The sequence below is a fragment of the Melozone crissalis genome, unplaced genomic scaffold (genome assembly GCF_028551555.1).
Source record: "Melozone crissalis strain CALT ecotype California unplaced genomic scaffold, PUWL_Pcris_2 ptg000023l_1, whole genome shotgun sequence".
NCBI classification, from domain to species: Eukaryota; Metazoa; Chordata; class Aves; order Passeriformes; family Passerellidae; genus Melozone; species Melozone crissalis.
The window spans coordinates 37,862,618-37,878,519 of record NW_026535801.1 but is presented as its reverse complement, the minus strand read 5'-3'; the positions used below and the strand labels follow the sequence as shown (position 1 = coordinate 37,878,519).

The window sequence follows — 15,902 nt, the reverse complement described above, 5'->3', positions numbered from 1 at the left end:
GGTTTTTTCTGTGAGTGGCCAAACACTGGAACAAGTTGCCTTCAGAAGCTCCATCTATGGAGGCACTCAGAACTGGAGATGGTCCTGGGAACCCTCCTGTTCTCTGGTTTGGGCAGGGGGTTTGGACTAGTCACTCTCTGGAGGTCCATGCTTGTAGGATCTCCTGTTTGCCTTTATCTCATGTGTGGTCTGTCTTCAGACATTATTAGACTAAGGAAGGTATTTGGATAAATATTTATATGGTGTAGTATTGGGCAGTATTTGGATGGATTTTCTTCACAAAAATAACTGAATGGTTTGGGTTGGAAGAGACCTTAAAGGTCATCCAATTCCAACCCCCTGCCATGGGTAGGGACACCTTTCATTAGACCAGGTTGTTCCCAGCCCCATCCAGGGCTGGTCTTGGGCACTTCCAGGGATGGGGAGACTGCAAGCCATCTGGGCAATGTTTAGCCTCTTCTTAGCCTAAAACAGTTAGAAAGTTAGACCAGATGAGCTCAAATTCTCTTTTCTTTACTCCCCCCACTCTGTTTAGATTGAAGAATGCTACTACACTCAGCAAAATCACACTTTGAAATCTGTCCATTGGACTGAAGCAGATAGGATGGGTTGGAAGAAATACTGCTCAACACTGAGATCCACAGCCAAGATTCCCAGACTGCTTTGGTGAAGAGCTCTGAAGCAGCACCACCTGGTATTTTACTGCTGCCAGTTATGAATGCAGGTAATAATGCTTCTGATAAACATGATGTGTTTGTTAGAGGAAAAGGGGAGAGAATTCCCCGTTTGAGAGGCTTGATAGGTTTGAAATTCTTGGTGTTATTAGGTGTCTGCTGATGATTCTTTTACTCTGCTTGCCCTGAAATGATGGCATGGTTCACATTGTACTTCCAGTACATGGTAACTCTGACAAGGTTACAGGTTTTGGGAATCAAAGGAATCTTTCTTTCAAGACACAATTAGCAACATGTTTGATTTTTCTTTTTCTCCTTTTCAATTAAAGCCTGGATTCATGTGGTTGGAGCAGAGAGGGGAGATGTTGAGATCATGAATGAAGTATGTCTGCTAACAATTGGGCTGCACCTGTACTTCAAGTAGACTGGCTTCAAGTGGCTGTAAAAGAGTGACAGACTTAAATGACAGCTGGGACCTACAGCAAAATAGGAAGGGGGGACCAAAAATATTTGGCCATTCAGATATATATTTATTGACCACTCTGTTGCCTCCCCCCAAAAAATCAACATATGTTCAAACTAAAGGTAGTCAGCAGTGAAATGAAATTGTATTTTATAGTTTTGGTGGGGAACATTATGTTAATTTAGGTTAAATACATTTGGTTGTATCTTCAAGTTAAAATAATAACTTGTGTGCCTCTAAAACTGCCCTAAGCCTGGGCTGTTGAAGGAAAGAAGCTGGTGTGACATAGGGTGTGTCAGTGCCATTCCTTCTCTTCTCCCCTTTCTTTTCCAGTAACTTCTGAATTCATCAGACAACCTGTACTGAATTTACCACAAGAGTAGGTGCTACAGGAAATAACAGACTTTCAGCTACTCACATGAAATCCGTGCCAAGGACTCTATATTTTTAAGCTGTGAATTCATTTATGATTAATGTTTTAATTATTTGTTTGTGTCCTAATTTCTGCCACGTTTCAAATTTAATTAAGTTTGAGATACAGGAGTAAGCAACAAACTCCAGGCCTTTCCTTCTTTCTCAAATTGCTTACAACCACCACGGTGCTTTCTCACCAGGGGGTTTTGCCAGAGCTGTGATGCCTCTGAGGCTGCTTCTTACACAGAAGTGTTGAATTGCCCAGAGATGAAAGTCACCTTACCATAAAGGAGTGTTGTGTTCTGATGTGTGTCAGAAGGTGGAAGGGGACAGGTAGGACACCCCTGTTCTGAGCTGGGGACAAACAGCCTCGTGTGGGGAGAGCAGTGTCTCTGTCTCCCAAATGAGAGAACATGATGTGATGAGAAAAAAAGAAATGCAGTTCACACAAATATTACATATGGTGCTTTTTTTAACCATAAGTTCTAAAAATTGTATGTTTTGAATTCCTCCTATTGTTCAGCCTATGATTTGCATTATATAGGATAAGGTGTATATATAGGATATAGCTATGATTTGCATTATATAGGATAAGGTTTTCAAACCTTTGAGTCTTTAAATAATTTGAATGGCATTTAAGTCATTCAGGTGTCCAAGTTTCATTTCAATGCCATGGAATTCTCACCTTCTCCTTTGAAAATGGAGCTGAAAGTTACTTGGGTGCTTTTTCTAGAATACTTTAATTATGCACAATTTCATCTGGTGTGAAGCACAGGCACTGAAATACCCTGAGCACAGGCAAAGCAATCTCAAGCCTGAGGGCAAGTGGGGGTTTATTGGGGTGAGTGCAGATCAGATGGACACCACCAGTGCTGCCCTTGGAGGTGACCAACTTCCAGTGTCTCATTATTCCAGGTGTATCCTGGGTAGGTAAACACAACCTGTCCATCTGTGACTCATTTCACACTTCAGTGTGCAGCTAAGTGACTCCATAAATGTTACTGATTTCCACATGCAGACTTTGGCACCCAAGTGTTATTGTTAAGTGTAAAAAAAAAAATAGAGGGTTGGTGTCAGCCTACCTAATTTTTCAAAATTATTGGAGGCTTACAAATGATAAAGCTTAATTCAACACCAGGAAAGGAAGGGATTTTTCCCTGTGAAGGTGGGGAGGCCCCAGCACAGGGTATTCAAAGAAGCTGTGGCTGCCCGTGCATCCCTGGAAGTGTCCAAGACCAGGTTGGATGGAGCTTGGAGCACCCTGGGACAGTGGAAGGTGTCCCCTGGTTGTGTCAGAGGATTGGAACAAGCTGTTCTTGAAGGTCCCTTCCAATTGAAATAATTCTGATATTCTGCAGTTTTCTACTGCTCTGTAGATTGTTGCTGCTAGAAGCTTTATTTTTTCTGAATTAAGAAAACGCAGCACTTTAAAATCTCAGGAATATATCTTAGGGCAAAGCACAATACCCTGAGTTCGGTGAGGAAGGAGCACAGACACTTGAATCGTGTGGTTACTGCTGTGAATGTACCTCAGAGACTAAAACAAGAGCCCTTTCTCACGCTTTCCCCATGCAGAAGAAATGGCAAGTGCAGACCTTGAACTGGTACATGGTATGTACTCATATCTTTTTGTACATAGGCTGATAGGTTTTTTTCCTGACAACTTAAATTTGAATATTATCTACTGGAAATGTCACAGGATTCTGGTAAACAGGTAATAATTATTTCTAGGTGATTTCCAGTGTGTCAGTCATTAACTCACTGTTTCAGCTCACTTGGTGACACTATCTTCATTTGTTTTTCTTTTTTTTTTGTTAATGTGACAATGCTGGTGTAGTTACTCAGATGTTTACTGGGAAACAACAGCTGGATGGTTGCTAACTGAAACCTGCCAGTTCAATTGGGCCAACATGCTTGATAGGACTCTGGTGTAGTCAGAATGAATCTTGCAGAAGTAAATCTTAAAATGCCAATTTTGTATCTTTTATTGTTGGGGTTTGTTTTTTTTTTTTTTTTAATTTTTCATAAATATATTCTTAGAGCAGAGCAATTCTAAGCATGACTTATGGGCACACTTACAATTTGAATATCTTGCTTAGGATGGGGTCAAAGATCTAGAAATGTGTATTTTTATTTATATACATCCCTTCACTGTAGTGATGTTTAACTTTTATTGGCTTACCTTGTAGCACATAGGGATGTGGATCTGTAAGGAAGCAATATTCTCACTGAGGCAGCCTGTGCAGAAGTCTTGATCCTGGCTCACCTGTAGCATCCAAGTTGTGGAATAAACTCTGGATTTTAGAGTGTGGTAGTTTTGCAGCACTGAACGAGCTTTCTAGGCCGACTGGTTCATCTCAGGTTAGAATGGAAACTAAAACCCCTCCCTGCATGTAGAGGGGGAAGCCTAAAGAGGAAATAATGACTTAAAATATGCTTTCATCTGCTGTACTGAAAGAAGATAAAGGTGGGTTGGCTTTTTTTAAAAAGTTTTTAATCAGACAAGCTGCGTTTTGTCATGTAGTTCTTTGGCAATTTAATTACAGCCTTAAAAATGCGTAAGTGACTGTACAGTCCTGAAAGCATTTGACTAAACCTAATTGTGTGTTCTGTGGTCAGCAAAAACTTACTGGTTGGGGTTGCATGTTTTTAGTCTTTGAGGCTATTGGCAGCTAAAAGAGTTGTGTATTTCTATATCCTTTGTGAAGCTGTAATGAAAATGAAGTTATCATTGTGAAACTTCCAGTTTTGACAGTGAGAATGGCCCTTTCGATCTCCGAAGGCTGCTGGATTCTCCATATAAGTTGAAACCATAAACATTTTATGGCACAAGATGAGTTGCTGGGATTCAAACATAAATTTTTGAAAGAAAAAGAAAAAAAAAGAGTGAATGCCTGCATCCGTGAATGTATTGAATTGCTGCAGTAAAGGAGAGCCACATGGTATTTTGGTAACTTCTGGGCATTGGGAAATTATAGATTACAGGTGAATTGGACCTGCAGACATTCTGTGGGTAGGAATGACTTTGTTTTAGTTAAATAGTGCTTTTTGTTCAGTTTGTATTGTCCAGATTGCTGAGGAATTTTACCAGATTAAGTATTTCTATGTATTAGTCATTGTGGAAGGAGGATGGAGTCTAAGACCACCGGCCAAAGCCACAGTCTATAACCTTCTTTTTTGCATAGAAGAGCATACAGGGAAAAAATATTTTCCTGTTCATTCTTTGAAAATGAAAACAAAGGAGATTGACATCCTTTTACTCTTTCAGTCAAGTGTCACTCATCCTGAAGTTGTAATAATCAATTCAGAATGGCTACTTACACTTCTTTACAAAATTGGATGAAAGAGCTTTGCAGATAAGTTAAAGACCACAGGAAAAAATACCTCATAACTCCATAACTTTAAACTGAATTAGTTGTTTCTTTGAATGTGCTTGTTTTTAGTCATGTTGCCATAGGTATCAAAGCAGAGAGCTATTATCATTCTTTGTAAGGATTGCTGCTGTTTTATATTCACGTTGCAGCAGATCAAAGGATGGGTCTGCAGACATGGAGAGGAAGGTGTGTTGTTTCAAAGATATGCAAACACACCTAGAGTGAGTTGGTCCAGGTACCGAGGATGCGCTGACAGGGATTTGCAGATGGCAGCAGCATTGTTTCACTCCTGAAAATCTTTATCTTAGTTGCTAAAGCTTTTTCTGAGTGTTTGTAATCTCTGCCAGCTAAAACTCTCTCGGATGCTGCTGCTCTCCCTACACTTACAGCTTTGTCCTGCTGTTTGGAAGGACCTGGCTTGTTAGCTGCCACTGAGTGTGAATGGTACATCCTGCTCTTACTGACCTGTGTTCAGCTCTGCTTCACCCAAAATGATGTCTCCATCTGAAATGATTTGCAAAAAACTATTGAAACTCTTGCTTAGAGAAACTGTGGCTACCCCATTCCTGGGAGTGTCCAAGGCTGGGCTGGATGGAGCTCTGTGCAACCTGGGATAGTGGGAGATGTCCCATGGCAGGGAATTGGAATGAGATGACCTTTATGGTCCCTTCCAACCCAAGCCCTTCTGTGATTAGGGATTTGATACCCTGGAAGAAATCTGAAGACCTAAACATTATTGGAATGGGGGAATGTCTCAGTAGTTTCTGCAGTGATTGTAACCAGCTGTGCATCTCTGTGTAAGCAGCGTACCAATTACGATCAGTCTGTGAATTAAGGGGATGTTTCAGTTCATCTTTGACAAGACCTTAGAAGCACCTTCAGTGTCTAATGGGGCTTAGAGAGAGCTGGAGGAGGGCAGCTTTGGACAAGGGCCTGGAGTGGCAGAACGAGAGAGAGTGGCTTCATATAGGCAGAGGGCAGGGTTAGATGGGATGTAAGAACAAAATTCCTCCCTGTGAGGATAGGGAGGCCCTGGCACAGGCTGCCCAGAGAAGCTGTGGCTGCAGCTGGAGGTGTCCAAGGCCAGGTTGAAAGAGGCTTGGAGCAGCCTGGTCTAGTGAAGGGTGTCTCAGCCTATGGCAAGAGATTTGGAACAAGATGATCTTTAAAGTCCGTTTCCAGCCAAACAATTCTGTGAGCAGGGAATAAATAGAAAGATTTAATTTTGGCATCAAAGATAATGTATCAAGTGTTATTGCAACACATACAGAGAAGTTTTGGCTTAACCTTGTGCATACCTTCATATGTGTGACTGCCAGTAATTTGGGTGTGAGCCACTCATGTGCCTGATGCTGCTCCCCATCACAAAGCAGTGATTGTTTTATTTATTTTTCAGTAAGCACATCTAGTCAAGTCATGGAAACACAACCTAAATGAGCAGAACCCCCAGCTCACTCTTGCAAGCAGAGCTGTTGGAACCTGCAGAGATTCTTGTACCAAACCCGGGTATTTGGGAATGATGATTGTTGTTTTTACACTTGCATCTTTTTGTACTGTTTTTATTTAGTGTCATTTCACTAAATAACAGTTTAGTTTAATCCTAACTTGAAAGACCTGCTTTAAAGCTGCAAGCAGTGACTGATTTTCTTTTGAAGACTTGAATCTATTTACAGAATCTCACTACTGTTTTTAACTAACTTCTTTGCAATGTTTTCTTTCAACTTTGGAAATTCATTAGCTGTAACACCACGTGTAAAATGTCTGCAGTCTTTGAACTGATGTTTTATTTAGAAGCCTGGCATATCTGTGAATCTAAATTAAAAACAAAAAGCCATTTAGTGAGGAAATAGTTAATAACACAGCATTACAAATGGTGTCTGAAGAGGCTTTTAGTTTGCTCAGGAAGTTTTCATTTTCTATAATTTGCTGCCTCATTATTTGTAATAGTGAAACTGCTCCTTACCAATCCTACCAATCCCTTGTATGAAGGAATAAAAGTGGTGTTGACAGTTCTGGGTGGAAAATACTGAGTTAGGCTTACTGGGCCATATTCTGTATTGAAGTGAAATATAAGAACCCAAGCTATTACCTGGAGTGATAAGTTCCACATGGTTACAAACAGAATTCTTAGTATCTTTTTGGAATGGCTGAGACTCTCCAAAGCTTATGACTAAATGTACCTCAAAACCTTGATGTCAGCTGGTCCAAAACTGACATGAAAGAACCTGGAGGTGAGTATTCACAGCTGCTCCAGGAGCTGCACTGATGGTGCTGGTGGGTGGTGTTCTCTCTCCAGTTGTGTATGGGATAATTTTTGTTCTGTTATTTCAAGATTGGGATTTTGGTATTCACTAAACTTCTCTTTATCATGGATGATTGAACTTAAAAATCTTCTGGTTTGAATAGTTATGCTTTACAAATTTTTCCATCGAAATTACCTGCTGTTTCAGTGCCATCAGTGCCTATACTCATAGTGGATAAATTTTAAGGTGATTTTGTTTTTAGTTAGTCATTGAGGAAGTTGTTTTAATAATTTTAAAAAAGTTAAGTAGTATATGTAATAAGTTGTCAACTTGCACTTTTTTCTTGTTTTATAAAACATCAACATTTTTGTAAAACAATTGTGTGCTAAGTAATTGTGTTCCGTTTGTGTGAACACGATTAGAGGGATGGAGCACCTCTCCTACAAGGAAAGGCTGATAGAATTAGGATTCTAATTCTAGAAAAGAGAAACTTCAGGGTGCTGTAATTGTGAACTTCCAGTATCTGAAGGGAACCAACAAAATGGAGAGAGACTCTTTGTATGGTCATGGAATGACCAAGGGGGAATGAATTCACACTGGTGGAGGACAGGATAAGATGGGATATTGGGGATGAATTCCTCCCTGTGAGGGTGAGGAGACCTTGGCACAGGGTGCCCAGAGAAGCTGTGGCTGCTCCATGCCTGGAAGTGTCCAAGGCCAGGTTGGACAGGGCTGGGAGCAACCTTGGGCAGTGAGAGCTGTCCCTGCCCATGGCAGGGGGTGGGACTGGATGATCTCTAAGGTCCCTTCCAACCCAAACCACTCTATGGTTTTGTCTCTTACTGAATAATATGAAATGACTGTTTGCAAGTAACATGCATTTTGTAGCTGCTGCTTCCTCCTAAGCAACATCTTTCAGAAGGTTCAGTGTGTTCTCTTTGAATATAAAGCAGTTTGGTAACACTGGAAATGCTTTAGAGAACAGCAGAGAGTTGTTATATTGAAAGACTTGAAGAGGCAATACATTAGGCCAAAAGCAGTGGCAGTACCTGCAGAGCTCACTGTACGTGCCCTTAAGCAAAAGATAATAATTAGTTGGATGTATTCCCCTGCAAACCTGCCCAAGTGTCGATGCTTATGAATTGCAAAGATCACCAGCTCGGGCTCTGAGCTGCCAGAGTTGTTTATGCCCTTTCAATTTTTAATGTACCTGTAAGATGCTTTGATGACGGCCTTTAATCCAAAGGGATTTGCTTGCCATAATCATACCTCTGGTGATTCCAGCACAAAAGTGAGGGTAATTCTTCAAAATATTGTGAGTGCTGACTTCCACTTCAGTATTAATAATGAACATTAAGAACATCTCTGAAAAAATCTTCATATTTTGTTGGCCAAACAGAATTTGGTTGCTTGTGGGATGATGGTCATTAAAAGTGGTGAAGTATCTGCTGTTGGGTAGCCTGAGGAGTGAGAAGTTGCTCACAGCTTGTGGATACCTGCTTTGCTAATTAGTTCATACACATTCAGCTCAGGCAATTTGCACTTCAGTCAAAAGGAAATATTTGACTAGAATCGACTTTTCCTGTCATTCTGGTACAGTGGGTGCTGCTGCTGTCTTCCCTAAAACCACAGGTGTAAGAACTTTGATTTAAATAAAAATAAAATTTAAATTATAATAGCAAATTTATACAGGAGTATTTTTATGTATAATTTGTAATAAATTAAAAATATATATATTGTCTATACATATATATAATTGTTGAATTTTTACCATGTGTATTTTAACGCACATGTATGCGGGCTCCTTAAAGTTTTACCATTTTGTTATTTCAGAAGTCTCAATGTTTCACTGCATATTCCTGTAAATACAGCAAAACTAGTAAAAAATGAGATAAAAAAATAGGTCTGAGCCTCCTTGTACCAAATATTCCATGATGGAGGTGTGGTGAGCTGGTGGGTGACCTTGGATTAGCTGAATTTGAGGGGGAAGAAGTAAAATTGTATTTTCTTTTTTACAACTGTAAGATGTTGGTAACATGAAGTCTTAATATGAAACTCCTTGAGTTATCAGGTTTGACTTTTGCTTACCAAAAGAACCATAAATTTCCACTTGGAGATGGAAGAGAATAACATAACTATTAGTATTAAAAAAAATTATTTTCCCATCACAGAATTACAGAATATTTGGGTTGGAAGGAGCCTTAAAGACCTTCTAGTTGGTTTTGGTAAGTTTAAATAAAACATTAGGAAAAAAATAATCATGTGAGTATATATTACCTGAACCATCTTTAAGCCAATTTAAATCTGAGCTGTCTCCACTGAAGGATAAGAGTGGGAGGAGTTTTTCAGCAGGCAAAGCAAAATATCAAAATGACAAACTGCAGTAGCTGGGCTGAGGAGATACAGCTAATTCCTGAGCTGCAGAGCAGGTCTCTAAAAGCTGTGGTAAGGCTATCCTCAATATAAATAAAGCTGGTAGTATTTTGGTGTAATTCCATTAGTTGTCATGGCTCTGTTTAGGAGATCCCGTTGTGCCAGTGTGGAACAGTGCTGGTGGCTTCATGTGGAGTGTGCCTGTAAAGCTGGGACATGTTTGAGACATGTCTGTTCATCATATTATATAAACATGCATATGCATATAATACTTGTTTTTAAATACCAACTAGGTAACAAAGAGTATTATTATACAATAGCTATTATATATCAAAATATGTAATACAGATTATTCCATGTGAGCCCAGTCCTGGAGCTGTCATGTGAGTAGGTGCAGCTCGAGGGAGGCTGGCAGAAGCAGACCTGGTGTCTTTTTTAGAAGCCTTTGGTTAACAGCAGCCCTGTGCTTTTCAGCCATGTGCTTTTCTGGAAAACAGCCTTTTCTTAGAAAATTTTAAGCCAAGTGGCATTTTACCTTCAGTTCTGTAGTAGATTAGAATTTTTAGATTGCAAGAGATAATGTATCATGTGTTGGTAGCCTCCATCGCAGTTTCTCAGTAAATCTCCTCTAGCAGATTTTTCAAAGCTTTAGTTATGATCCATTAATGTAAAATGAGTTAACTTAACCTCAGATATTTCTCAAATGATGGTGTGAGAAGAATCTCTCATCCTGGACTTTCCTCCACTCCTCACTTGTTTCTGTTTCTTCAGGTGAAATAAAGTTACTCCTCTGCTCTAACAACTCCACAGAATTCACACCTTGTTCTTTTTAATTACCTTTTCAAATATAGCTACTTATTTTCTGAACACTTAAACACAGGGCAGTCAAGTGATTTAATTGTAAAATGAAGCCCTATCTGATACCTTATATTTATTTTACTGATCATTTAATGTAAGTGCTGCTGGGATAATTTGCCAGGCTGGTGAAAACTGAAGGATCTCTGTAACAAAAAAAGATACATATTTTTGCAGCAAAAAATTAGTATATAAAGTTATTTGGAATATTCCAGCAAAAAAATTGCCTTACTGGTGTAATTTAATTGAAATATGTACATCCCAGTAACCTTTAGGCAGAAATAAATAAAATCTACAAATAAAGAGGTTTACACATGCAAAATATAAATTCTGTTAACATAACTGGAGCATTGAAGAGCCTGAACAGCAGTTGTCAGAATTCTGTAAGAAAATGATTCCTCAGAGTTGTGAAACATGAAGAAAAGCACCTGTGGAGTCCCACCTAAACCTTGTAAACTGGACATTTTTTTTCTTTTGCAAGAGGTAAGCAGTTGCTGCAGTGTGTTACTACTTCTGTGATAGTTGATTCATCCCTTTGCTATGCAAATTTTAAGTATACAAGGACTCAGTACTTTTATTTAAGAAATATGCCTGCAGGCTGTATTGGTAGGCTTTAGGGAGATATCTGGTTTGGTGTGAAATAAATAGTTGTTCAAAGATCACATGAATTTATGTCTTAGAAGATGAAAAGTGATGCTGTGAGCGTTTTGAGAGCATCCCTCCCTGTACCCAGCACGTGAGCTGGCCCCTTGGTTTTGGTTTTTCAAAGAAACCTCACCAACCTCTTGGAAAATGAGAGCAGCAATGTGGCATCTTAGAAATGCAAGAATTAGGGCTTGAATTTGAGGCACTCCAAGCTCTGGGGATTTGATCCTTGGAGTAAATCCTCACTGGTGCTGGTCGAAGGAGTAGTTGCCTTTGCTCCAGCTTCTGTCTTCAGCCCATTTGAGGCCTCAGCTTTTAATGAAGGGATTTAAATGCCATGTTTCACGTTTGTGCTAGTTGTAGGCATCCAAGTCAGCATATTTTGAGTAAAACAGGAGGGAAAAAAACCAAACCTGAAAGCATTTGAATGAGAGACAGCTTTGGTATTTACAGTTGGTGTTGAAGATCTGTCTTGCTAAGGAGAGCAAAGCATTTACTTAAAAGCTATTTGCTGCCTAATATGAGCACACAATTACAAAGGTATAATACAAATTTAATAAAAATTAAGTTGTAAACCAGCTATTTGATTAAGCCCAGCCCCTTTTTATTCTGTTACTCCTCCCTACAGTGTGAAATTCACTCTTAGTGCAGTTTTCTTATCCTTTCTCTCACCTAGCATCCTTCTTTCTGAAGTAGTTTTTTTTCTGCTGCAGAGGAATAGCATGTTTGGGAAATACTTATTTATTTTCTGTGAATAACTTTATCTTCATTTATATAACTGTAGTGAGGACTTTTATGCCTTAATGATCTAAACAAAAGAAATTACTTGCTCGTTACCTTTTGGTATAGATGACTGCTGCTTCTGACTTAAAATGTAAATCAGCCCAGAAATGTAAATGCCTGAACTTGTTTATTGTGTGCGTACTTAGGTAGTAGTCACTGAAATTAAAAATTCTGATGCTTGTCTACATGAAAAAGTCATTACAGTGATTTAAAGAGTTGATGGAAATAAATTGCTCTTCTCTAGGTGAGATGGCAGCAGCCCTTCCTTGTGTGCTTCCTGTGTCTCCTTTTCCCTGCCTCCCCCAAATGTACTTCCTCATGTGAACTTTGTCATTTTTAATTCTGTCCTATTGTTTCCAGTGAGAGGGATTAGTAAAGATAAATTTTAGCTTTCCTAGCATTAACTTTAGCTTATATCTGTCACACGTTTCCTAGCTAAACTAAATACTGCTTTTTTTTTCCTACTCTGTCACACTCCATTTGAAAGAGCCAGTCTACCTAGAGTTGGGTACTCAGTTTTTAATGAGGAAAAATGATTAATAATTGTATATTTTCAGAAGTTTGATATATTTTTTTATGCTGCTAGCCCTTCCTGATTGTCAGTGGCCATGGGAACAGTGTGGAGCTGAGGGCCCCCGTGTCTGGTGTTGCTTGGTGGAGGTACAGCTGCCAACCCAATGGCCTGAATGACCTCACCTGGCTGCTGGGAACTTCCAGATAGTGCCAATTAGGCATGGAAGCAATTAAAATAATGTACTTGGCACTGGTGAGGCCACATTTCAAACACTATGTTCAGTTTTGGGCCCCTCATGACAAGGACATTGAGGGGCTGGAGTGTGTCCAGAGAGAAGGAATGGAGCTGGGGAAGAGTCAGGAGCACAAGTCTGATGAGGAGCAGCTGGGGGGCTCAGCCTGGACAAAAGTCATAAATTGGTTGGTCACACTTTTCACCAGCTTTTATTAAAAAAAAAAAATAAATATTGACATGGAAATGCATCACTGAACAATATGAAGTAAACTTCACCTGTGTGTCCTAGCCAGTCAGTATTTGTTACTGCATTTTTCTGTTCCCAAAAAAGCATTATGTGTATTATTTGTAGAGAGGAAGAGCAGAAAATGGTATTTTATAGAAAAGCTGCCTGTCTGCATCATGGCCTGTACATGTGTGAGGGCTGATGTTTTCTGCTGTTGCTTTAGATTTTTCTGTAGCACCTGCATGCTCAATTTGCTTTCCCGCCTTCTGGTTTTACCCATCCTGACAAAGAGTACACAGATAATTGTTGAAATAGAAATTAGCACAACATTTAGGGGTGTTTTTATTTCCGAATATGACAAAATTGCTACATATTTACATATTCAGGTTTTCTTAGGTAGTGATATCCTCCTGCATATTGGTAATGCTCTTACAGCGACAGTGCTTTGAACTGTCACTTCATCCCACTTGAAGTTAATTACTCAAAAACTAGGGGGGGGGGGTTATATTTTTTTTTTGTAACCAGTTTCCTGTCAAGCATCTCCCTCTGCTGAGGATGTCACTGTGAGGTAGGAATAGCTGCAGCCAAGTGAAGAGCAGAGCAGTTGAGCCTTTGATCATGTGGAAATGCGAGCGTGTGTCGGAGTTTGCGGCGGCGCGTCCCCACCAGCTTACGCCGCCGTGTTCCCGGGGTCCCTGGCTTGGGGAGATTTGGGAAGTCCTTAGCAGGCTTGGCAGTAAAACCCAAATATCCTCTCAAGCCCCAGAGTGCTTTAAGTCTTTGCTCAGACTGCTTAGTAGGCACAGAAGGAGGGAGATAATATATTTTTAGCTTTCAAATTCAAAGAAACCTTTCAATTAAAGGAGTTCTCGACAATTTTAAATGCTCTCTTCTTGCCGTGTTTGTACCAGATGATGAGGAGTGGGGTGGTTTTGATTTTTTTTCTTTTGGAGTGGAGGAAAACCTATCCTCTTTAATTTATATTGTGGCAGTTTAAAGCATCAAATGGCATACTTTGTATTTCCTGTTCTCTGTAGTTTCTTTGAAAGAATTAGAAAAACGGGCCTCTTATCCTGTGGTATTGTGAGTAGGACACTGAATATACCAGAATTTAGATACCAGAAGGTTGCTTTCAAAATGATTGCAGTGTCTGATCTGATTTTTGTGATTTCATAACTTGTTACCTACAAAGTAGTACAGGTTATGTGATGATTTTTCCTGCTATTGGGGGCAATGAAACACAAAACTTGAAATAGTTTTTATATGCAGATATATATTTTAAAGAGAAAATAAGTGTCACAGCTCAAGAGAGAAATCTGTAATGTGAAAGAAGATGGGATCATAGGGTAATTCAGATTGGGATTGTTCTTTGGAGGCCACCTAGCCCAGCCTCCTGCTCAGGCCAGAGTTGGCTGTGAGCCTGTGATACCTATATCCAAGAGTATGTAATCATGGAATACTTGAGTATTGCATGATCTCTCTGGAGCGTCTGCATTTCATCTAGTGCAGCCTTCTAGTTCGCATTGAGGGATCTGACCCATAAGGCTGCATTTATATTCTTTACATTTTAAAATGTGCCTTACAAAGGCTTCAGGTGATTTTTTTTTTCCTCAAGATTTCGATTCTGTGTGAGCAGAATTCAGGCCAGTACAGAGTGCAGCAAATATCTCCTTGGACTGTGTTCTGGGATTATATGTAGAATAGAGGAGTATTTATATTTTTCCTTGGTGACAACAATGGCTTCCTTGCAGATATTTTTTTTCCTGAAAAGATTTATTAAGTTTAATAGTTACTATGAAATACTTGTGTCTCATTCTGCAAAGAATTGAAAGAGGTCTTTTTTTCTATTGGCATTTGAAAAGCAGAAAAAAGTGACTACTACAACAGAATTTTATTAATGAATGATTTACACTGGTTCCAGCTGTGACCATGTGATTAGTCCTTCACTGAGCAACAATGGGTATTTTCTTTCTGCTTTTATTTAATTTCCAAGAATGTGTCATCTGTTACGTTAACTGCTGCCAGTATACCCCGTATAAACTGGTATTTTTTATTTCCCTGAAGCATAAGATGAATACCCACCCATATCCTTCTGGAACTAGAGTTTAAAATGAATTGGGAATTTTATTGACTATATCTGATTCAGCAAGCCAAAATCATAAAAGTTAAAATATTTATTAAATGCGCTAGACTGTAAGATGCCTTGCTCCCTGGTAGTGCAAAAGATAGATATTTTCACTTTTAAAATTCTATCTTAATATTTTATTACAGCAATACAACGTGTTATAGAGGTGGACAAGCCTGCAGATTGAAATGTGGATAGTCCAGATTGTTCCTTTCCCTCGACCATATGGTGTAGTTCTAAAAGCCTTTTGTACGCTGTCTGTTCAGTTAATTGTAAACTCTGTCTTTAACGTACCTTAAAAATGAGATATATGTGAACTAAAAGTCAGCATATCCTCTGGTAAGTAAAGTTTGCTCAAATAAATCTAAATTCACAGTCCCGGTCTCTTGGTAGATTTTCTTTCTGGGTGAATTTGAAAGTCTTTCACCGTTTCTTGGTAACGAATGCGAAGCCTGTGTGTGTGGAGAGACAGGTTTTTCCATTTCCTCCTCGGGAAGGGGGGGAGATTTGAGGATATAATGAACATTTCATAATATTTTTGCTTGGCAGACAGCTCTGCCAGTGGGTGATGTGCAGGAACATCGAAGATTTCTGACAGATGGATGGTAGGACTGCTAATACACCTACACACGCTTCGGCGTCTGATGTTCCCAGTGTTGCTCTGATGCCCAAGAACCTCGTGCTCGAGCTCTGGTCTGGCGGTGCCCAGTGAGGGGCTTCAGAAGAGCAGAACCAAGCTTCACTCCAGATTTTCATACACCACAGGGAGGGGTAATTTATTATATTCCTCACCAAGCATTTATTATGGAGGCAAATGGGTTTTTTACGTAATAAAGAGTTAAAAAATTCATTGTTAGAGACTTTCAGAAGCAGTTTTATCTTCTATTCTTTCACCATAAACTGTTTGGGAAAAGTGACTTTTTAGAATGCTGATAGGGTTGATATATCTAAAGAGGAGAACACAAAAGAGTAGGAGTCT

The 15,902-nt window shown here is 39.4% G+C and overlaps 1 protein-coding gene across 6 annotated transcripts in view; it reads left to right on the top strand.

Annotated features, from left to right (window-relative positions):
- The first annotated feature begins 539 nt into the window (after positions 1-539).
- Positions 540-15,902, top strand: part of GTDC1 (glycosyltransferase like domain containing 1) — a 151,836-nt gene continuing 136,473 nt past the window's right edge. For all 6 annotated transcript variants that reach the window (XM_054278550.1, XM_054278549.1, XM_054278554.1 and 3 more), the window contains exon 1: positions 540-724. The gene's annotated coding sequence lies outside the window, so the exon portion shown is untranslated. The remainder of the gene's footprint in view (positions 725-15,902) is intronic.